This window comes from Salvelinus alpinus, chromosome 3 (genome assembly GCF_045679555.1).
Source record: "Salvelinus alpinus chromosome 3, SLU_Salpinus.1, whole genome shotgun sequence".
In the NCBI taxonomy this organism is placed as follows: Eukaryota; Metazoa; Chordata; class Actinopteri; order Salmoniformes; family Salmonidae; genus Salvelinus; species Salvelinus alpinus.
The window spans coordinates 40,833,320-40,854,820 of record NC_092088.1 but is presented as its reverse complement, the minus strand read 5'-3'; the positions used below and the strand labels follow the sequence as shown (position 1 = coordinate 40,854,820).

Below are 21,501 nucleotides of genomic sequence, written 5' to 3'. Positions count from 1 at the left end.
GGTGAGCTAAAATCTAACGAGAGAACATTAGATAGATTGGTGAATTAAATTAATCATGCATTGAACTGCATCCATCTATTCTGCCAACAATGCCTTACTGTACGTCATGTAATTCTGAGTCAAATATAACCTATTTTTAAAACCTCTTATGAAGTTGGTTTTGTACCATAAAATGGGAATTTTATATTTTTGACTGATATTATGATTGTCTGTTTGTTTTATATCTGCAAAGTAGTTAAAACGCTGTTAGTTTCACTTTAATTCAAATTTCTAATTCACATTGTAATTATATGTATTTATTATAGCCCTTCTTACATCAGCTGATATATCAAAGTGCTGTACAGAAACCCAGCCTAAAACCCCAAACAGCAAGCAATGCAGATGTAGAAGAACGGTGGCTAGGAAAAACTCCCTAGACAGGCCAAAACCTAGGAAGAAACTTAGAGAGGAACCAGGCTATGAGGGGTGGCCAGTCCTCTTCTGGCTGTGCCGGGTGGCGATTATAACAGAACATGGCCAAGATGTTCAAATGTTCATAAATGACCAGCATGATCAAATAATAATAATCACAGTAGTTGTCGAGGGTGCAACAAGTCAGCACCTCAGGAGTAAATGTCAGTTGGCTTTTCATAGCCAATCATTGAGAGTATCTTTACCGCTCCTACTGTCTCTAGAGAGTTGAAAACAGCAGGTCTGGGACAGGTAGCACGTCCGTTGAACAGGTCAGGGTTCCATAGCCACAGGCAGAACAGTTGAAACTGGAGCAGCAGATACGGCCAGGTGGATTAGGGACAGCAAGGAGTCATCATGCCAGGTAGTCCTAAGGCATGGTCCTAGGGCTCAGGTCCTCCAAGAGAGAGAAAGAAAGAGAGAAAAAGAGAGAATTAGAGAGAGCATACTTAAATTCACACAGGACACCGGATAAGACAGGAGAAATACTCCAGATATAACAGACTGACCCTAGCCCCCCGACACATAAACTACTGCAGCATAAATACTGGAGGCTGAGACAGGAGGGGTCAGGAGACACTGTGGCCCCATCCGATGATACCCCCGGACAGGGCCAAACAGGCAGGATATAACCCCACCCACTTTGCCAAAGCACAGCCCCCACACCACTAGAGGGATATCTTCAACCACCAACTTACCATCCTGAGACAAGGCCAAGTATAGCCCACAAAGATCTCCGCCACGGCACAACCCAAGGGTGGGCGCCAACCTTTAAGAATGCATCCCAGTTGTATATTCTGTGTCCCTTGCTTGCTAGCTATCTAACTAGATACAAAGTATCTGCATTTGCGTTTGTTTAAGCTGTTTTCTATTGGCATTCATTTTGTTACATCCTGATACAATTGCCTGGCATAGTGCCTTCTCGTCAGGACACTCGTCGACACTTCATTATGATGAGATCACATTGCATATCAAGCACTAGGCTAGAAGCTAGCTAAATAGTTTGTTGCTAGAAAACCTGTCAATAGGACAACCTAATAAAAAAATATCAGTTGCTGAAAACGGCTGGTTAAATATAGAAATTTAATGTGGGAGGATTTGACAGCATAGCTCCAGTTGCGTCATGACTGCAGTAGGTGCTGGAGAAATTTGTGTTCATCACGCACCACGTTAGGTGCTCCAAAAAAAATATGTCTCTGCAAAAACAGCTAGCTAAGTTTTTCTTCATTGGACCTGCGTTTTCAATGTATCCAATTTCAGTTTGTGTGATTGTTGTTTTAGCTTTCTGTAACTTTGTAGCAAGTACGGTCTGCATGTGTAGGCGCATATTGCGTCATGATTGCAAGGTGTCCCAATATCATTTCCAACTGTCCTGATTTATCTTTTAAAACTGTCCTGTTATCTGGTTTTAATTCCAGAATGCCCTTCTAGCCAAATAGAAACGAGTATTCAACAATGTGGTATAAAGTGATCTTGATCTTATTATTTTTTTTTATCCCCTTTTCTCCCCAATTTTCGTGGTATCCAATCGCTAGTAATTACTATCTTGTCTCATCGCTACAACTCCCGTACGGGCTCGGGAGAGACGAAGGTCGAAAGCGTCCTCCGACGCACAACCCAACCAAGCCGCACTGCTTCTTAACACAGCGCGCCTCCAACCCGGTAGCCAGCCGCACCAATGTGTCGGAGGAAACACCGTGCACCTGGCCCCCTTGGTTAGCGCGCACTGCGCCCGGCCCGCCACAGGAGTGCGCGATGAGACAAGGATATCCCTACTGGCCAAACCCTCCCTAACCCGGACGACGCTAGGCCAATTGTGCATCGCCCCACGGACCTCCCGGTCGCAGCCGGTCGCTAGCTGCGCCACCCAGAGACTCTGGTGGCGCAGCTAGCACTGCGATGCAGTGCCCTAAACCACTTCACCACCCGGGAGGCCATCTTGATCTTATTTTACACCCATAATTAGGGTGTTTTTAGATATCCTATCTCCGTGAGACGGCTATTGGTAATCCCAGATCATTGGTTACTGATACTTTATCCTCCTTCCCAACACTTGTCCTAGGCTAAGACACTTGTCCTAGGATAAGACACTTGTCCTAGGCTAAGACACTTGCAAATAGGATTGTTAATGGCTGTGCTCTGATGTACTTCTTCTTTTTTTTTTTTTTTTTACAAACAGCAAACACTATTTTCCAATTGCAAGATAAACAATGTTAAATGCCCACTCGATTGTACTATACAACTATTATTACTGTAGCCCACTATAGAACCCTTTACAATCCTAGATATCCTAACTTTTGGAGTCGAACAGCAAAGTATAACAAAAAAGGAGAAATCTGCCATTTTATTGTGAACACAACATTGATACACATTACTAAGTACTCCAATTGAATGCACTCTGAAGTGTTGCTTTGGTTTCCATTTGCAAATAAACCTATGTATAACCCTGTCTGCTAGACGTAGTGAAATGTACTTCCCTAATTTGTCCAATTTCAGGTGTGCAGGCTCACCGTGTCACAGTTGTTTCCATATTGCCAGGAAGACAACGTTGTTTGTTTATCTTTATTTTGGTACAGGCTTTCATTAACATTCCTGTAGTTCTGTCTCATCCAGTATTGTGGAAGAAACCAAAGTAGTTATCATATTGAGTGCCTTTTTCTGGATGGTTAACCACTTCCCCTCAACAAGTAAATTAATGCACTAATGGGATGGAAAGTCTGTAGAGAATAATTATAGGCTGTGTTCAGAAAAATCTCTATTTGATGATTCTGTTTTAGATGTTTTGCTTAGTTTTTAAGGTATATTTAATACTCCAAAATCCAATGTTTTCAGATCACTAAAGTCGTTTTCTGTTGAGATAACTTCACTTCGCGGGTGATCTATTTTGCAGATTCAGCTCTATGCCACAATCCAAAAATGAATGATTGTCCCTTTAATATGTTTCTTTTGCTGAAGAAAACCCATTTTCAGCAAAGCAGCACGTCTTACTGTTTCTGCATCAGCAATTAGACCAGCCTGGAAAAACCAGGGGCATGCAGATTCTAACCTCAGAGTCTAACAAGCACTTCCCTCTGTATCCTGCTCCTTCCTTGAGCCACCTCCCATATTGCCAAAGCCACTGGCCGTCTCGCTTCCCCTCATATCCTCCTCAGGCTCTGCTGCTCCCAAGGAAACACAAAAAATATATATTTGCTGAACCAATCTGGACTGAAATGCATCCATCTAAAAAAGAACAAAACAAACACACACTTCCCATTTACTTACAGTGGCTGAACCAAAATTCTAAATTCCAGACCTTTTTGAAGAGACACACTTGGCCAGACCAGATTTAGGAAGCAGTGCACGAAGGGTGGCTTGGGAGCCAATCCTACTTAAAAGCTTGGCTTCCTGTGAATTCCATATTTTGTGTCCCTAAGATTCCTAGACATAATTGGAGTACTGTGTGAATAAAGCAGACATATAACAACAATTAAAAGCATACAGGTGTAGGATCTTTATTTTACCTATATTGTCACAGCAAAATAATAACAGGATTTGAACGTTTAATCCATAGTGTTACTCAATCGGTGGTTAGGTTGTTAGCTGGCCAAAAGTAGGTTACATGAAAGGTGCAATACTGTTAATATGTTTGTTATTGTGTATTGTCAGTGAATTTATGTAAATATAATAGTAATATTTCCCCCACTGCTCCCTCTGTTAGGATCTCTTGATTGGTACTACTGACTAATACTGACTTTGAGAATCTATAATTATGCCCACCTGTGTGTGGCCTATATTGTTGTTGTGACATTGATTGCCATTGCCTCCTATGCACGCTAAAGAAGGGCTCATACCCAAAACGTTTGTACGACAATACAAATATGTTAGTTGAAGTTTATTCACTAGAGCGCTGTCCTATTTTTTATCTTTCTATATCACGAAGCTCATCTGCATTTACTTACAGTGGCTGAACCTTCTCAGCAACAAAGGAGTGATCAAATTAAGATCCTATATCTGTATCTTTAATGGACGAGTCCTGTCTTGAGATTTTTCTTGAGGTTGTCGAGTTGTGTCTGCCATGCCTTTAATGGCTTCTGGAATGGCCTATGATGTGTCGAGACTCTTTCTGTCAATTACTTCCTTTCCTTGGAACAAGAGGCATTGAAATTGGCACCACTGTTTGCACTCTGTGGGAATTGCATTATTGCATCTAACATTATTTTGGTCATTGTCTGGAAGAGGAGAGGATCGAAGCATGGGGCTCTCTACTCTCTCCCTGCCTACACAGCATCTAGTCATCCCCAGCTGAACACATTAAGGAGGCTTCGCACACATCCAATCAATTACTCATTCCTGATTCTCCGAGCAGTGGCTAGGCTATGAGCACCCATATAAATGTGAGCAATGGATTCATGTGTCCTTTTGAGACAACAGCTGATAATCAGCTGAGGGGACGCGCTGTACCAAAATGAACGAATGGCGGGAATCAATGTAATTGCGCATTAGATGACGCATTCTCAGAAGAATGAATCAACTGGTCTAATCAACGTTGTTTCCACGTCATTTCAACCAAACAATTCTATGTGATGACGTTGAATCAACGTGCAAAACTAAGATTTGCAAAATGTAATCAACGTAAGGGAATTTTCGTCTTTTTTTTCACCCAACTTTTAACTAAATTGAATGACAGGGTAACATTTTTGGTCAATTTCACATTGAATTCACATTAGTTGACAACTCAACCAAATGTAAATCAAAACTGGACATTGAAATGATGTCTGTGCTCAGCGGGAAGTATGCTGATCCTTGTAGCTGCGTGGGATAATACATTCAAAATGTTTGCCTTGGGGTAAGTTGAGCCAACAGCCACCAGTGGAGGCTGCTGAGGCGAAGACGGCTCATAATGGCCGGAATGGATTAAATGGAATGGTATCAAACACATGGTTTTTATGTGTTTAATATGCTTCCATTCACTCCATTCCAGCCACTATTATGAGCCGTCCTCCCCTCAGTAGCCACCACTAAGGGCCACGATACCCCTTACAAATTATGATTACATTTAGTCAGTTTTATGCATAATATTCATAGTATTTTTGTGTCATGCATATGAACTCAAGATAGTACATTTTTATTGTAACAGAGCAGACATCATCATGCTGTAAAACGTAACAACAAGCAGGTCTCGCCCCCCTTGAAGTTCTTGAGAGAGCAGCCAAAGAAATGAGAGAAGGGAAGAAGTCCATTTGAGCAGCAGCAAGGTGATGACAAAAAGAAAACGAATATGTAGCTGTGCAAAAGAGAGGCTATGATAGAGCAGCAGAGGCACACAAGGTATTATCTGATGACATGGAGTCTGAGCTTGCTGTACAGTGCATATCAAGAATCTCACGGACCAGTTTCATGGGCTTAGTAGCCTCAAATACAGAGAACTTGCCTACGAATTGGCACATCGAAACAACATGCCTGTCCCAGACAACAGGTCAAGAAATTAAAAAGTGATATTGAATAACGAGATCTATATGTGAATGTAGGCATACAATACCACACCCCCATTTCATTAATTAAACGTTGACCTACCAGCACCAGCACCATCACCCACTTACCCCAAGGCGACTCAAATTACCCTATCTCTATGCTCAAATTACCCCATACGTAAGTTGTGCCAAGAGACCGCTTTTTTGGAACAAGCTACATTTTCAAAACTGTTATGTTTACATGAATTTTTATTTTTTCCAGGGATTGTCACGATCGTGTGGAGGAGAGACGGACCAAAACGCAGCATGTGGAAAATAAGCCATCTTCTTTTATTTTTACTACGAAGATGAACATGAAACGAAACACTATTACAAACTATACAAAAATAACAAACGACCGTGAAGCTATAAACGTAGTGCACACACACAGGCTACAAACGTTCAACATAGACAATTCCACACAAACAGCTAAAGCCTATGGTTGCCTTAAATATGGCTCCCAATCAGAGACAACAATAACCAGCTGTCTCTAATTGAGACCCAATTCAGGCAACCATAGACTTTCCTAGATACCTACACTCAACCATAGACACAGCTAGACTACTATACTAAACATAAACCCAACTACTCTAATAAACCCCCTAAACCTTACAACCACCCTAGACACTACAAAAACCACACACATTCCCCATGTCACACCCTGACCTAACCAAAATAATTAAGAAAACAAAGAATACTAAGGCCAGGGCGTGACACAACCCCCCCCTTAAGGTGCGAACTCCGGGCGCACCAGCACAAAGTCTAGGGGAGGGTCTGGGTGGGCGTCCGTCCACGGCGGCGTCTCCGGCACTGGTCGTGGTCCCCACCCCACCATAGTCACTACCCGCTTTCGTAGCCTCCTCCAAATGGCCACCCTCCACATTAACCCCACTGGATTAAGGGGCAGCACCGGACTAAGGGGCAGCACCGGACTAAGGGGCAGCACCGGACTAAGGGGCAGCACCGGACTAAGGGGCAGCACCGGACTAAGGGGCAGCACCGGACTAAGGGGCAGCACCGGACTAAGGGGCAGCACCGGACTAAGGGGCAGCACCAGGATAAGGGGTAGCACCAGGATAAGGGGCAGCTCCGGACTGAGGGACGGCAGCTCCGGACTGAGGGACGGCAGCTCCGGACTGAGGGACGGATCCTGGCTGGATGACGGCTCTGGCGGATCCTGGCTGGACGGGTCTGGCGGAAGGCTCTGGCTGATCCGGGTCTGGCGGAAGGCTCTGGCTGATCCGGGTCTGGCGGAAGGCTCTGGCTGATCCGGGTCTGGCGGAAGGCTCTGGCTGATCCGGTCTGGCGGAAGGCTCTGGCTGATCCGGTCTGGCGGAAGGCTCTGGCTGATCCGGTCTGGCGGAAGGCTCTGGCTGATCCGGTCTGGCGGAAGGCTCTGGCTGATCCGGTCTGGCGGAAGGCTCTGGCTGCTCCGGTCTGGCGGAAGGCTCTGGCTGCTCCGGTCTGGCGGAAGGCTCTGGCTGCTCCTGTCTGGCGGAAGGCTCTGGCGGCTCCTGTCTGGCGGAAGGCTCTAGCGGCTCCTGTCTGGCGGACGGCTCTGTAGGCTCATGGCAGACGGGCGGCTTTGCAGGCTCATGGCAGACGGGCGGCTTTGAAGGCTCAATACAGACGGGCAGTTCATGCGGCACTTGGCAGACGGACAGTTCAGACGCCGTTGGGCAGACGGGCAGTTCAGGCGCCGCTTGGCAGACGGGCAGTTCAGGCGCCGCTTGGCAGACGGGCAGTTCAGGCGCCGCTTGGCAGACAGGCAGTTCAGGCGCCGCTTGGCAGACAGGCAGTTCAGGCGCCGTTGGGCAGACGGCAGACTCTGGCCGGCTGAGACGCACTGTAGGCCTGGTGCGTGGTGCCGGAACTGGAGGTACCGGGCTAAGGACACGCACCTTCAGGCTAGTGCGGGGAACAACAACAGGGCACACTGGACTCTCAAGGCGTACTATAGGCCTGATGTGTGGTACCGGCACTGGTGGTACCGGGCTGAGGGCACGCACAACAGGGCGAGTACGGGGAGAAGGAACAGTGCGTACAGGGCTCTGGAGACGCACATGAGGCTTGGTGCGTGGTACCGGAACTGGTGGTACCGGACTGGAGACACGCACCTCAAGGCTAGTGCGGGGAGCAGGGACAGGGCACACTGAGTTCTCAAGGCGCACTATAGGACTGGTGCGTGGTACCGGAACTGGTGGTACCGGGCTGAGGGCACGCACCTCAGGACGAGTGCGGGGAGAAGGATCAGTGCGTACAGGGCTCTGGAGACGCACAGGAGGCTTGGTGCGTGGTGCCGGGACTGGAGGCACTGGGCTGGAGACACGCACCACAGGGAGAGTGCGTGGAGGAGGAACAGGGCTCTGGAGACGCACTGGAAGCCTGGTGCGTGGTGTCAGCACTGGTGGTACTGGGCTGGGAATACACACCACAGGGCTAGTGCGAGGAGCAGTAACAGGACGCACAGGACTCTGGAGACGCACAGGAGGCTTTGTGCGTGCTGTAGGCACTGTCTTAACCAGACGGCTAGCACGCTCCTCAGGACGAGTATGGAGAGCTGTTCCCGGTGACATTAACTCACCAACACGTTCATTCGGACGAATGCCGTGCCTCATGCACCAAAACAGTACATCCCTCATAACTCTCTCCTCCAATTTCTCCATTAACTCCTTTACTGTCTCTGCGTCACTCACCTCCAAATCCGCCCTCACCGGCTCCTTACGGTAAGCAGGAGGAGTTGGCTCACGTCTCCCGACTGACCCAACTAAACTACCCGAGAGCCCCCTCCCAAGAAATTTTTGGGTTTGACTTACGGGCTTCCAGCCTTGTTTCCTTGCTGCCTCCTCATATCTCCGCCTCTCTGCTTTCGCTGCCTCCAGCTCAGCTTTGGGGCGGTTATATTCTCCTGGTACTTCGCGGTCCAGAATTTCCTCCCAATTCCAATAGTCCTGTGTAGGTGGGTCCTGTTGTTGTTGCACACGCTGCTTGATCCGATGTTGGTGGGGAATTCTGTCACTATCGTGTGGAGGAGAGACGGACCAAAACGCAGCATGTGGAAAATAAGCCATCTTCTTTTATTTTTACTACGAAGATGAACATGAAACGAAACACTATTACAAACTATACAAAAATAACAAACGACCGTGAAGCTATAAACGTAGTGCACACACACAGGCTACAAACGTTCAACATAGACAATTCCACACAAACAGCTAAAGCCTATGGTTGCCTTAAATATGGCTCCCAATCAGAGACAACAATAACCAGCTGTCTCTAATTGAGACCCAAATCAGGCAACCATAGACTTTCCTAGATACCTACACTCAACCATAGACACAGCTAGACTACTATACTAAACATAAACCCAACTACTCTAATAAACCCCCTAAACCTTACAACCACCCTAGACACTACAAAAACCACATACATTCCCCATGTCACACCCTGACCTAACCAAAATAATTAAGAAAACAAAGAATACTAAGGCCAGGGCGTGACAGGGATACACAACATCCTGAAATATATATAGATTTATTTGTTAGAAAGAATACTATATTTACCTTGAAGTACTGACGCTGAATGTAAAAAATGGCTCAACGTACCGCACTCTCTCCTACAGTAGCTTGTTGTATTTATGCACACAAGGCTAGTATCGACAATGTATTGACTTTTCACAACTTCACTCTTACACTATGTAGTAGTTTCTTAACTAGACCAGTGAACAATTGCTCGGGAGAGGCACTATTATAATGTATACATATTGCATTACAAACATAACAGCATACATGATTAAACTAAACAACCATGTTTAAAAAAATTCTAAAACATCTCAGAAAAATTTAAAGAAAAAAGCCAGAGTTGATTGAGGGTGGCTCTTTCATGCATGGATCAAATCAAATCAAGCTTTATTTATATAGCACATTTCATACATGAATGTAACGCAATGGGCTTAACAGAAAAAAACATTTAAAAAACTATGAAATTAAAACCGGAAATATTTACTATACCATATTTAATAACAATAAAAACAGGAAGATTAAAAAAGCACTCTGAGGAAAAGTAAAGCTAAAAAGGTGTGTTTTAAGATCTCTTTTAAATATGTCCACAGTTTCAGCCCCAGTCAGGTTCTCTGGCAGGCTATTCCAGAGGCAGCTGGCATGGTAACTAAAGGCTGCTTCTCCATGCCTCTTGGTCCTAGTCTTTGGGATAGTTAAAAGGCCAGTGCCAGACAAACTGAGGGACCTACTGGATACATAACTCAAAAGTATGTTTGATATGTATTGGGGTGCACAATCGTGGATTGATTTAAAAAAAACAATAAAATAATCTTAAAATTAATCCAATGCAGAAACTTTAAAACCGGTGTAATGTGTGCTCTCCGTGTGATCTTGGTCAGTACCAGTGCTGCAGCAGTCTGTATGTTTTGCAGTTGAACAACGGCTTTCTTGGGTAGACCAGACAGGAGAGCATTACAGTAGTCAAGCCTGCTTGTAATGAAAACATGGATGAGTCTCTCTCTCAGCCTTAGATAGAAACGGCCGCACCTTGGCAATGTTCCTCAAGCTATTTTTGTCACGTTCCTAATGTGTGATAAAAAAAATTAAGTTCAGAATCTAAAATGACACCTAGGTTTTTTACCTGGTGTTTTATCTTTATTGCCCATGAATTAAAATGGGTGCCCAGATTCTCTCTCTGTGCTTTGGCTCCAATAATAAGTACCTTGTGTCATTGTAAGTCATTGTAGAGTTTGTAGGCTATGACAGTTCTGGCTGCCAAGTTAGTACTACTTCAGCTTAATTAGCTATGGCTAATGGGTTGGAAAATCCCATTGACAAGACTCCCTGTATCTCCTCCCATCCAATCAACAAGCCAACCACACACACACACACACGCACACGCACGCACACACACAAGCACACACACATACAGTAGGCTTGAATGTCTCTTTTACTGAAAATCAAGTCAGAAAATCCCCATGGTGTATGCTGGCTGGGCGGTATATCAGAAATGTGTATACTATAAATTGTTTTGGCATTGAAGATTCCAGTGGTATTATTTGGTGGCAATGTATTTCATGTGCAGGCAGACAGAGATTGATCCAATAAATGCCAATTACGTAAAGGTTGCACACTCTGCACATGAAATACATGGCCGCCAAAGAATACCCATGCATTATCTGGTATTGATTTTATGCTGACTTATATGAATATATTAAAAGTTAGTTATTTCTAAAATCTTATTCAAGAACTTCCACTTTTCATTAACTTTAACTTTTCGCTAAGTTAGGTTAAACAGCTGAACAGTGCACTTTTGGAGAATAAGTTCAGGTTATACAGTACACTGTAAAATGTGGGACGGCACTGTAGCTTTTTCTGATTCGTATGATACAAAATTACGCTTTAGTTCGTTCAACCTATTCTATTAAATTTGTCTGTAATCAAATAACAAATTTGACAGATCAATGTGATTTTTTCAAATTGAATGCATTCAACACCTCATGCGCGGCAGCCTATCGGAAGAGTTTGAGACGTGGTCTATTGGGGCGTGGCTTTCCGGTTGTTATTTTTGGCCACCCGTGAGAGTGAATGTCATTCCAGGTAATGTTTTCTTTTTTCATGATTATATGTTTACTGCTAGCACTGACTCTTAAATGATATTTGCATAAGTAATGTGATACTAAAGAGCTTGTAAAGGTTTTCATTGATGAGATGGCCACCATTTGGTTACAATATTGTAACCAGTTAATGTGAAAGTCGTATGTAAAGAAAATTATTTTATGTTATGGAACCAACTTAATATCTTGATTATTGTATGGGACACTTTTATATGTGCCTTTAGAGGCCATCCAATTCAGTACTCATCACTCATCACTCAACAAAGCAATTTAGGTAAAAATAGTCAAAGGAAATAGAAGGACTAACAGTACAGATAGGTAGCAATAAAAACTGAAACATAGAGGCTCAGAATAAGTTAGAGGAAAAACTAAAAGATTTGGAGGAACTTAGTCAAGAAAGACTCCAGGGCTGGATGACATAGCAGTGGAGGTACATTATTTAAAACCTTTTTTTTATATACTCAGAGGATCTTTATTAGCATGTTTTAACCACTCCTATATAAATGATAGATTATCACACTCAACAAGTGTAACATCAGGAGAATGATAGGTGTGGAGTCAGGCGCAGAGAGCAGAGGTTTCACAGGAAAAAACGCTTTAATGTCCACAGTAAACAGGAACAGGTACAAAAATGGGTGAAGCCAAAACACAGGCGCAAACACAACCCAAAGACCACTGTTACATAAACCGGACAGCGAAAACCCAAAATCAACAATACACCTCCTACGTACAACAACAACAAGCCCGCACAAACACAAGCGGGCTAAACGAACTTAAATAGTACCCACCCCAAAAACCCAACAAGGAACAGGTGAAACCAATTAGACAAAAACAAAAGAAAAGGAAAAAGGGATCGGTGGCAGCTAGTAGACCGGCGACGACGACCGCCGAGCGCCAACTGAACAGGAAGGGGAGCCACCTTCGGTGATATTCGTTACAACAAGAAAGTCTGATTTCATTATTACTAAAACAGGATTCAAGTGGTAAATATAAAGATCCAGTCCATTTAAAAAATTGGAGGCCGCTTACACTTCAGTGTTGTGATGCAAGAATTTGAGCAAAATGTATATCGCATAGAATTTAAAAGGTGCTGTCGGATATTATTCATCCTAATCAGACAGGTTCTTTACATGGACAATACATTGGAGATAATATAAGACAAGTACTGGAAACAATAGAACCCTATGAACAATCTGGGAAACCAGGCATGGTATTCATAGCTGACATTGAAAAGGTTTTTGATAAGTATGACTGCAGTTTATATATAAATGCCTGGAATATTTCAATTTTGGAGAATCTCTTTTAAAATAGGGTAAAGTTATATACAGTAAACCTAGGTGTAAAATAGTAAATAATGGCTACTTCTCAAAAAGTTTTAAACTGTCAAGAGGAGTAAAACAAGGATGTCCACTATCGGCATATCTATTTATTATTTCCATCGAAATGTTGGCTGTTAAAATCAGATCAGAAATGAATTTGGAGGGCAGAAATGATTAAATATTAAAGCATTAGACCTCTCATTAAAGGCGTCAGTCATACAAAAGTTATACTTAAATCCAAACTAGTTCTCTAGCAAATTAGTACGAATCTCTCACCCATGTTCAAAAATATCATTTTTTCCGTTGATTCAGATTACAATCTCTCACTTTCGGTTATTTGAAAAGGAAATAATCTCTAAAATATTACTATTTTTAAAACAAGTCATAGAAAGTTGGTTTCAATTTCAGTTCAATCCACCAGAAAATAACATTCTCATCAATCTACACGCAATACTCCATAATGACGAAGCAAAAACAGTTTTTAAAAAACATTTTGGCTAATTTATATATATTTTTTAATGGAAATATGACATTTACATAAGTATTCAGACACTTTATTCAGTACTTTGTTGAAGCACCTTTGGCAGCGATTACAGCCTTGAGTCTTCTTTGGTATGACGCTACAAGCTTGGCACACCTATATTTGGGGAGCTTCTCCCATTCCTCTCTGCAGATCCTCTCAAGCTCTGTCAGGTTGGATGGAGAGCGTCGCTGCACAGCTATTTTCAGGTCTCTCCAGAGATGTTCGATCGGGTTCAAGTCCGGGCTTTGGCTGAGCCACTCAAGGACATTATGAGACTTGTCCCGAAGCCACCCCTGCATTGTCTTGGCTGTGTGCTTAGGGTCATTGTCCAGTTGGAAGGTGAACCTTCGCCCCAGTCTTAGATCCTTAGCGCTCTGGAGCAGGTTTTCATCCAGGATCTCTCTGTACTTCGCTTCGTTCATCTTTGCCTCGATCATCTTTGCCTCGATCGTGACTAGTCTCCCAGTCCATGCCCCTGAAAAACATCCAAACAACATGATTCTTTTTTTTTTTTTTTCTTTTTTTTTTTTTGTGGGGTGGATCAGCTTAATATTGCGGAAAGAATGTTGTTTCCAATGTAATTGTCTGCATCATTTCCAATCCCCCATATTTTTTTGGGTAAATATATATATCCATTCACGTATGCATACATATACACATATATACATACACATACCTACATAGACATACAGTGGGGAGAACAAGTATTTGATACACTGCCGATTTTGCAGGTTTTCCTACTTACAAAGCATGTAGAGGTCTGTAATTTCTATCATAGGTACACTTCAACTGTGAGAGACGGAATCTAAAACAAAAATCCAGAAAATCACATTGTATTATTTTTAAGTAATTAATTTGCATTTTATTGCATGACATAAGTATTTGATACATCAGAAAAGCAGAACTTAATATTTGGTACAGAAACCTTTGTTTGCAATTACAGAGATCATACGTTTCCTGTAGTTCTTGACCAGGTTTGCACACACTGCAGCAGGGATTTTGGCCCACTCCTCCATACAGATCTTCTCCAGATCCTTCAGGTTTCGGGGCTGTCGCTGGGCAATACGGACTTTCAGCTCCCTCCAAAGATTTTCTATTGGATTCAGGTCTGGAGACTGGCTAGGCCACTCCAGGACCTTGAGATGCTTCTTACGGCGCCACTCCTTAGTTGCCCTGGCTGTGTGTTTCGGGTCGTTGTCATGCTGGAAGACCCAGCCACGACCCATCTTCAATGCTCTTACTGAGGGAAGGAGGTTGTTGGCCAAGATCTCGCGATACATGGCCCCATCCATCCTCCCCTCAATACGGTGCAGTCATCCTGTACCCTTTGCAGAAAAGCATCCCCAAAGAATGATGTTTCCACCTCCATGCTTCACGGTTGGGATGGTGTTCTTGGGGTTGTACTCATCCTTCTTCTTCCTCCAAACACGGCGAGTGGAGTTTAGACCAAAAAGCTCTATTTTTGTCTCATCAGACCACATGACCTTCTCCCATTCCTCCTCTGGATCATCCAGATGGTCATTGGCAAACTTCAGACGGGCCTGGACATGCGCTGGCTTGAGCAGGTGGACCTTGCGTGCGCTGCAGGATTTTAATCCATGACGGTGTAGTGTGTTACTAATGGTTTTCTTTGAGACTGTGGTCCCAGCTCTCTTCAGGTCATTGACCAGGTCCTGCCGTGTAGTTCTGGGCTGATAACTCACCTTCCTCATGATCATTGATGCCCCACGAGGTGAGATCTTGCATGGAGCCCCAGACCGAGGGTGATTGACCGTCATCTTGAACTTCTTCCATTTTCTAATAATTGCGCCAACAGTTGTTGCCTTCTCACCAAGCTGCTTGCCTATTGTCCTGTAGCCCATCCCAGCCTGTTGCATGTCTACAATTTTATCCCTGATGTCCTTATACAGCTCTCTGGTCTTGGCCATTGTGGAGAGGTTGGAGTCTGTTTGATTGAGTGTGTGGACAGGTGTCTTTTATACAGGTAAGGAGTTCAAACAGGTGCAGTTAATACAGGTAATGAGTGGAGAACAGGAGGGCTTCTTAAAGAAAAACTAACAGGTCTGTGAGAGCCGGAATTCTTACTGGTTGGTAGGTGATCAAATACTTATGTCATGCAATAAAATGCAAATTAATTACTTAAAAATCATACAATGTGATTTTCTGGATTTTTGTTTTAGATTCCGTCTCTCACAGTTGAAGTGTACCTATGATAAAAAATTACAGACCTCTACATGCTTTGTAAGTAGGAAAACCTGCAAAATCGGCAGTGTATCAAATACTTGTTCTCCCCACTGTACATACTTTTTTTAAAGAGTATACCTTTATTATTATTCCCTGCAAACCCTACCACCGATCCCCCAATTGGAGTAAACTGATAAACATTTCTGTTTTTACCTTCAATTTATACATCTTATACACATTTACAGACACAGTCTACTTTATAATAGTTCTCTCTTGTTTGTTCTTAGTCCTTCCTCTATTTCTGTTGTCCATCCAGTTTGATTTCCACTTGTAACTGTGCTATTTCACAATAGCTCCGCACCTATACACATTTCACAGATCCCGTATGCCCTACATTGTTTATCTTGTTATTAGTCCCACCCTTCAGCTCCACTCAACCTTTCCCATCTATCTTCCAACATCATCCATTTCGGATTTTTATTTGCCATATATTTTTCAGCTGTGCTGTGATGCTTCACAAAAGATTTGAATCTTCCTATTCTCATAGCTTCCACGGATTGTAAATTAAAAATAAACATTTTTGCTAAAATAATTATTATATTATTGATTGATTGACTATGGATTTTCAAATCCCCCAGTATTGCTATCTGTAGCGTTAGTTCTACGCAAATGTTGCAATTCTTCAACCATTCCTGGACCTGTGACCAAAAACGAGCTACATGCGGACAATACCAAAATAAATGGTCTAATGACTCTGCCTCCTCACAGCAGAATCTACAGAGCTGAGAAGATTGTATCCCCCATATATATAACATTCTATTAGTTGCAAGAATTTTGTACAATAATTTAAATTGAAAAATTCGAAGTTTTGAATCCGGCGTTGTTTTGCGTATCAATTCATAAACCATGTGCCATGGAATGGGTACATCGAAAATCTCTTCCCAACTATTTTGCAATTTATATGGCACAGCTGTAAGTTTTTTGGTCCTTAAATGAAATTGGTATATGTTTTTATTTATCACACTTTTCTTTAACCATTTATGTTCTTTAATATAAGGCCGACATACAAGTTCCTTACTTTTATCCCCTTCCACCTGCCTCTTCCATTTTTGTGGTAATGCTGCAATTAATTGGTTGTAATTTTAGGTAGAGCAGACATTTCCATATGTCTGTGTTAGCTGCATGTGTGACATTACTCCACCAGTCCTATTTATGATATCATTCACAAAAATTATACATTTTTTAAACATTTCTTTGATAAATACAGTTTTTTTATCAATTACTATATTTGAATTTAACCACAAGATTTGTTGTACTATTTGTTCCGTCCTTTCAGGTGGATTAAACTGAAATTGCAACCAACTTTCTAAGGCTTGTTTAAAAAATAAAGATATTTTGGAGATTATTTCCTTTTCAAGCAACCGAAAGTGAGCAGGTGTAATCTGAATAAAGGGAAAAAGGCCCTTCTTGAACATAGGATGAGACATTCGTACCAATCTACTAGAGAACCAGTTTGGATTTAAGTATAACTTTTGTATGACTGATGCCTTTAGTGAGAGGTCTAATGCTTTAATATTTAATAATTTCTGCCCTCCGAATTCATATTCGTTATATAAATAGGCCCTTTTAATTTTATCTGGCTTGCCGTTCCAAATAAAATGGAATATTTTTTGTTCATATAATTTAAAAAGCAGGTCACTAGGTGTAGGCAAAACCATAAGCAAATAGGTAAACTGTGATATGATTAAAGAGTTAATCAGGGTGATTTTCCCACAAATAGACAGGTATTTTCCTTTCCATGGTAGCAAGATCTTATCTATTTTTGCTAACTTTCTATAAAAATTTATTGGAGTGAGATCATTTCTTTCTTTTGGGATTTGTATACCGAGTATGTCCACATCACCGTCAGACCATTTAATTGGTAAACTATATGGCAATGTAAAATGTGTATTTTTTAGTGATCCAATACGTAATATGGTACAATTATCATAATTTGGTTTTAATCCAGAGAGGATAGCAAATGTATCTAGATCCTCTAAGAGGCCGTGGAGAGATTCTAGTTGTGGTTTTAAAAGAAAACATGAATCATCAGCGTACAATGACACCTTAGTTTTTAGGCCCTGGATTTCTAATCCCTTAATATTAATGTTTGATCTAATTTTAACCCTTTCACACGTACCATCACACGGGTGTGATCGTTCTACAGTGGTCCCTGAAGCGTACGATCACACCCGTGTGATTAGAACACTCATTTAGAACGCTCGTTTAGAACGGCCAGTTTCGAATGACGCAACAATCAGCGTTTGAGCTGGCCACACTTTTTTCAGAAACTATTTACACAAACACAGTCCTTACAAAGTTATGTCCAGAATGTGAGCAGTTTATTTTTGGATTCAATGTTCAGATATTCACAGAAGAATATATAGCATAACACAATCATCCTAACCGGAAAAATGTAGGCTACATTTGTCCTAGCGCTGAGGAAAGATTGACCCAACACAAGCAGACATATTTTCTAACTCTCGGCTGACATAAACTACAATATGAATTAGCTAATAGCAATTATTATGTATAATTAATCACATCACGGGTGAGCACACCATTGATCGAAATAATTAGGTAAAGCACTTTTTAGAAATCGAAAGTAATCCGACGGTTAGTTTCAGCGCGCAGCCATGCATTTTTTTTCTTCTCACAGAAACCGAAGATAATAAGAGAAGACGAGATGAGTTTGGTCTGTTTATAGTATGCATGTTGAAGGGGTGTGTCGTCTACCGTCGTTCACATCCCACCATTCATTTCCGGAAGTCCTCAAAAAATGAGTGAACTCTTACTCACCTCATTTTGTTATAACATCTTTGGTCAAACAGACGATTACGTGAACCCAGAATGCATTGAACGTCAACAAACATGACTACACAGCTGGAATTAGCTTAGCTCATCATAATCAGTACAACCTTCAAAAAAGTATTTTACACACATAATATGTGCCCATTACAATCTGTGCAAGAATCGGAATGCATGATTTGTCACCTAGATTTGAAAACATGTGAATAAAACCGTAAATACACAAATAATTGCCACACAAAACATTTTCTGATAGTGATTTATTGATACAAGTGGCGCGTGCCGGCAGTCAACCACGTACCCTCTCACTCTAAACCATTCAGTGTGTTGTTTATGTATGTAGCTAGTGAGATGAGCTGAAGCATTAGCAATGTCTTTCAAAAGGAGACAACAAACAAATGTGGAAATTCTGGAGATTTTTTAAAATTCTGACAATGAGTCTGAGTATGAAAGTCAGGAATCAGATTCTGACAGTGACAGTGAGGAGCTGCCCCCCAACCTTGTAGCCATTGAGAACCCTGAATCTGAATTTCCCTTGTCCACTGACAAAGTCCCAGTTCCCTTTGAAGATGCTGGTGGTGATGGAGGCATACCAACAGTGGATGAAGTACAGGAGTTCTGTGGTAGCTGGAAGGCCACCAGTCATTTCACCCCTCCTGGCCCTGCTGTTTCACCCCTCCTGGCCCTGGTGTTTGCTTTGATGAGTCCCAGTCTGGAGTGCAACGCCCCTTGCCATTTCCAACTGAGGCAGAGTGCTTCAAGTTGTTTCTGACAGAGGAGCTGGTGGGAGACATAGTAGAGACCAATCGCTATGCCTTGGAGCTACAGGATAAGAGAGAGCCAGGAGTGGGGGACAACCACAATTAGTGAAATGTATACATTCCTGGTGACAGTAAAGACTGCTTTCTAGTTCTGCTGCTATGACTGCATTTCATCAACGCTACTACCATCCTAAATGACCCGTTATACAAAATAAGAAATGTTAACAGCTGGCAGTAAAGTGGCATGACAAACGAGACGTCCATGTCCTCTCCACTGTCCATACAGCAACCATGTCGGCCACAGGGAAGGTGGACCACCTGACGGGAGAGAGAAACAAACCAGACAGAGAAACATGAAACCAGACTGCGTGCTTGACTATTACCTCAAAATGGGGGCAGTGGATAAGGCGGATATGATAAACAGCTTTGTGGAATGCACTCAGAAAACGACCAAGTGGTATAAGATATTTTTCAATTTTTCCAGGGTAGCGTCAAAATACAACATGCCAATACTTCTGACGCATTTAGCATTGTTTTACAGAACTAATAGAATAATGTAACTAGCTACATAAGCACGATTGAATATAACACCATAAAAGGTGAGTAACGTTACCTCGCGTGTCCGCGGTTATAAGGAATATATACAAATATATTATGCTCCATTCACACAGTGAGCTATAGTAGAAACGGTATAACACGACACAATAACGTAATTAGGCACTTACTTTGATAGAAACGCAGTCTTGATTTGAAGATGGGTGTCTGGAGTGACGCCTCTAGCACTGAGACGCTGTGCCACTTGGGAGTCATAAGGCCAGGGTAGCTTCAAAATACAACACATGCTAATACTTCCCTGACGCAATTAGCATTATTTTCCAGAGCTAATAGGAGAATGTAGCTAGCTACCTAAGCACTGAGTATAACACCATAAATGTTATGAAATGAGTAACGTTACATCGCGTGTCCGCGGTTATAAGGAATATACACAAAAACATGATGCTACAGTAGAAACGACATAACACGACATGCAGAAACTATTATAACGTAATAAGGCACTTTGATAGAAACGCACACATTTCCAAAGGTATTATTGGTAACGAAAACAACTTTGATTTCGATGCAGGCGACAGGTGGAATAATATGAACACGTGTATGCAGGACGGCAGATGAGTAAATGTCCTGCACAAACAATTGAGAAGTGTTTGGGGAATTTTGTCCGGGTCAGAAATGTCAAAAAAATTAATTGGTCCGCAAAAGTAAAAATGACTACTTTTATGTGAATGAATGAGGCGGAACACACCTCATTTCAAACTGTTATTAGAAAATAAAAAACTTGTTAGAAATAATGTAAAATTGACAAATAAAAACAGGCTGCGTGCTTTTGTTTGAGGGCAGCGCGGATGAAATGTACTGTTACATAACAAACACATTCTGGAATGGAGAGAACGTTCTAATATCACGTGCATAAAAAAACTCACGCTGGGGCGACCGTTAGAGATATTTGGAACTCACGCATGAAAGGGTTAACAGCTAACATTTCGATGGCAATAATAAATAGATATGCCGATAGTGGACAACCTTGTTTTACTCCTCTAGATAGTTTAAAACTTTCTGAGATGTAGCCATTATTTACTATTTTACACCTAGGGTTACTATACATAATTTTTACCCATTTTATAAGAGATTCCCCAAAATTGAAATATTCTAGGCATTTATATATAAACTCCAGTCGTACTTTATCAAAAGCCTTTTCAAAATCAGCTATGAAAACCAGGCCTGGTGTCCCCGATATTTCATAGTGTTCTATTGTTTCCAGTACTTGCCTTATATTATCTCCAATGTATCGTCCATGTAAAAAACCTGTCTGATTAGGATGAATAATATCTGACAAAACTTTTTTTATTCTATGCGCCAAGCATTTTGCTAGGATTTTTGCATCACAACACTGAAGTGTAAGAGGTCTCCAATTTTTTAAATGGACTGGATCTTTATATATACCACTTGGGTCCTGTTTCAGTAATAATGATATCACACCTTCTTGTTGCGTGTCTGATAATCTATCATTTATATAGGAGTGGTTAAAACAAGCTAATAGTGGTCCTTTGAGTATATAAAAAAAATGTTTGTATACTTCCACTGGTATGCCATCCAGTCCTGGAGTTTTCCCATCCTTAAAGGCCCCAATTGCATCAAGTAGTTCCTCCTCTGTAATTAGGCCTTCACATGAGTCTTTCTGTACAGATGTTAATTTTACATTATTATTAGGGAAAAAATCCATACAATTAGTTTCAGTTAGTGGAGATGGAGG

At 41.9% G+C, this 21,501-nt stretch overlaps 1 protein-coding gene and 1 long non-coding RNA gene across 2 annotated transcripts in view; one reads left to right on the top strand and one right to left on the bottom strand.

The window, feature by feature from the left end:
- The window catches only part of LOC139570723 (gamma-aminobutyric acid receptor subunit pi-like), a 120,848-nt gene that overhangs the window by 53,196 nt on the left and 46,151 nt on the right, over window positions 1-21,501 (top strand). The window lies entirely within an intron of this gene.
- On the bottom strand, window positions 18,676-20,714 carry LOC139570703 (uncharacterized). The gene is made up of 2 exons (XR_011674149.1): window positions 19,919-20,714; window positions 18,676-19,511 (listed from the first exon to the last, which is right to left on the bottom strand). It is a non-coding gene; the product is annotated as an uncharacterized lncRNA (long non-coding RNA).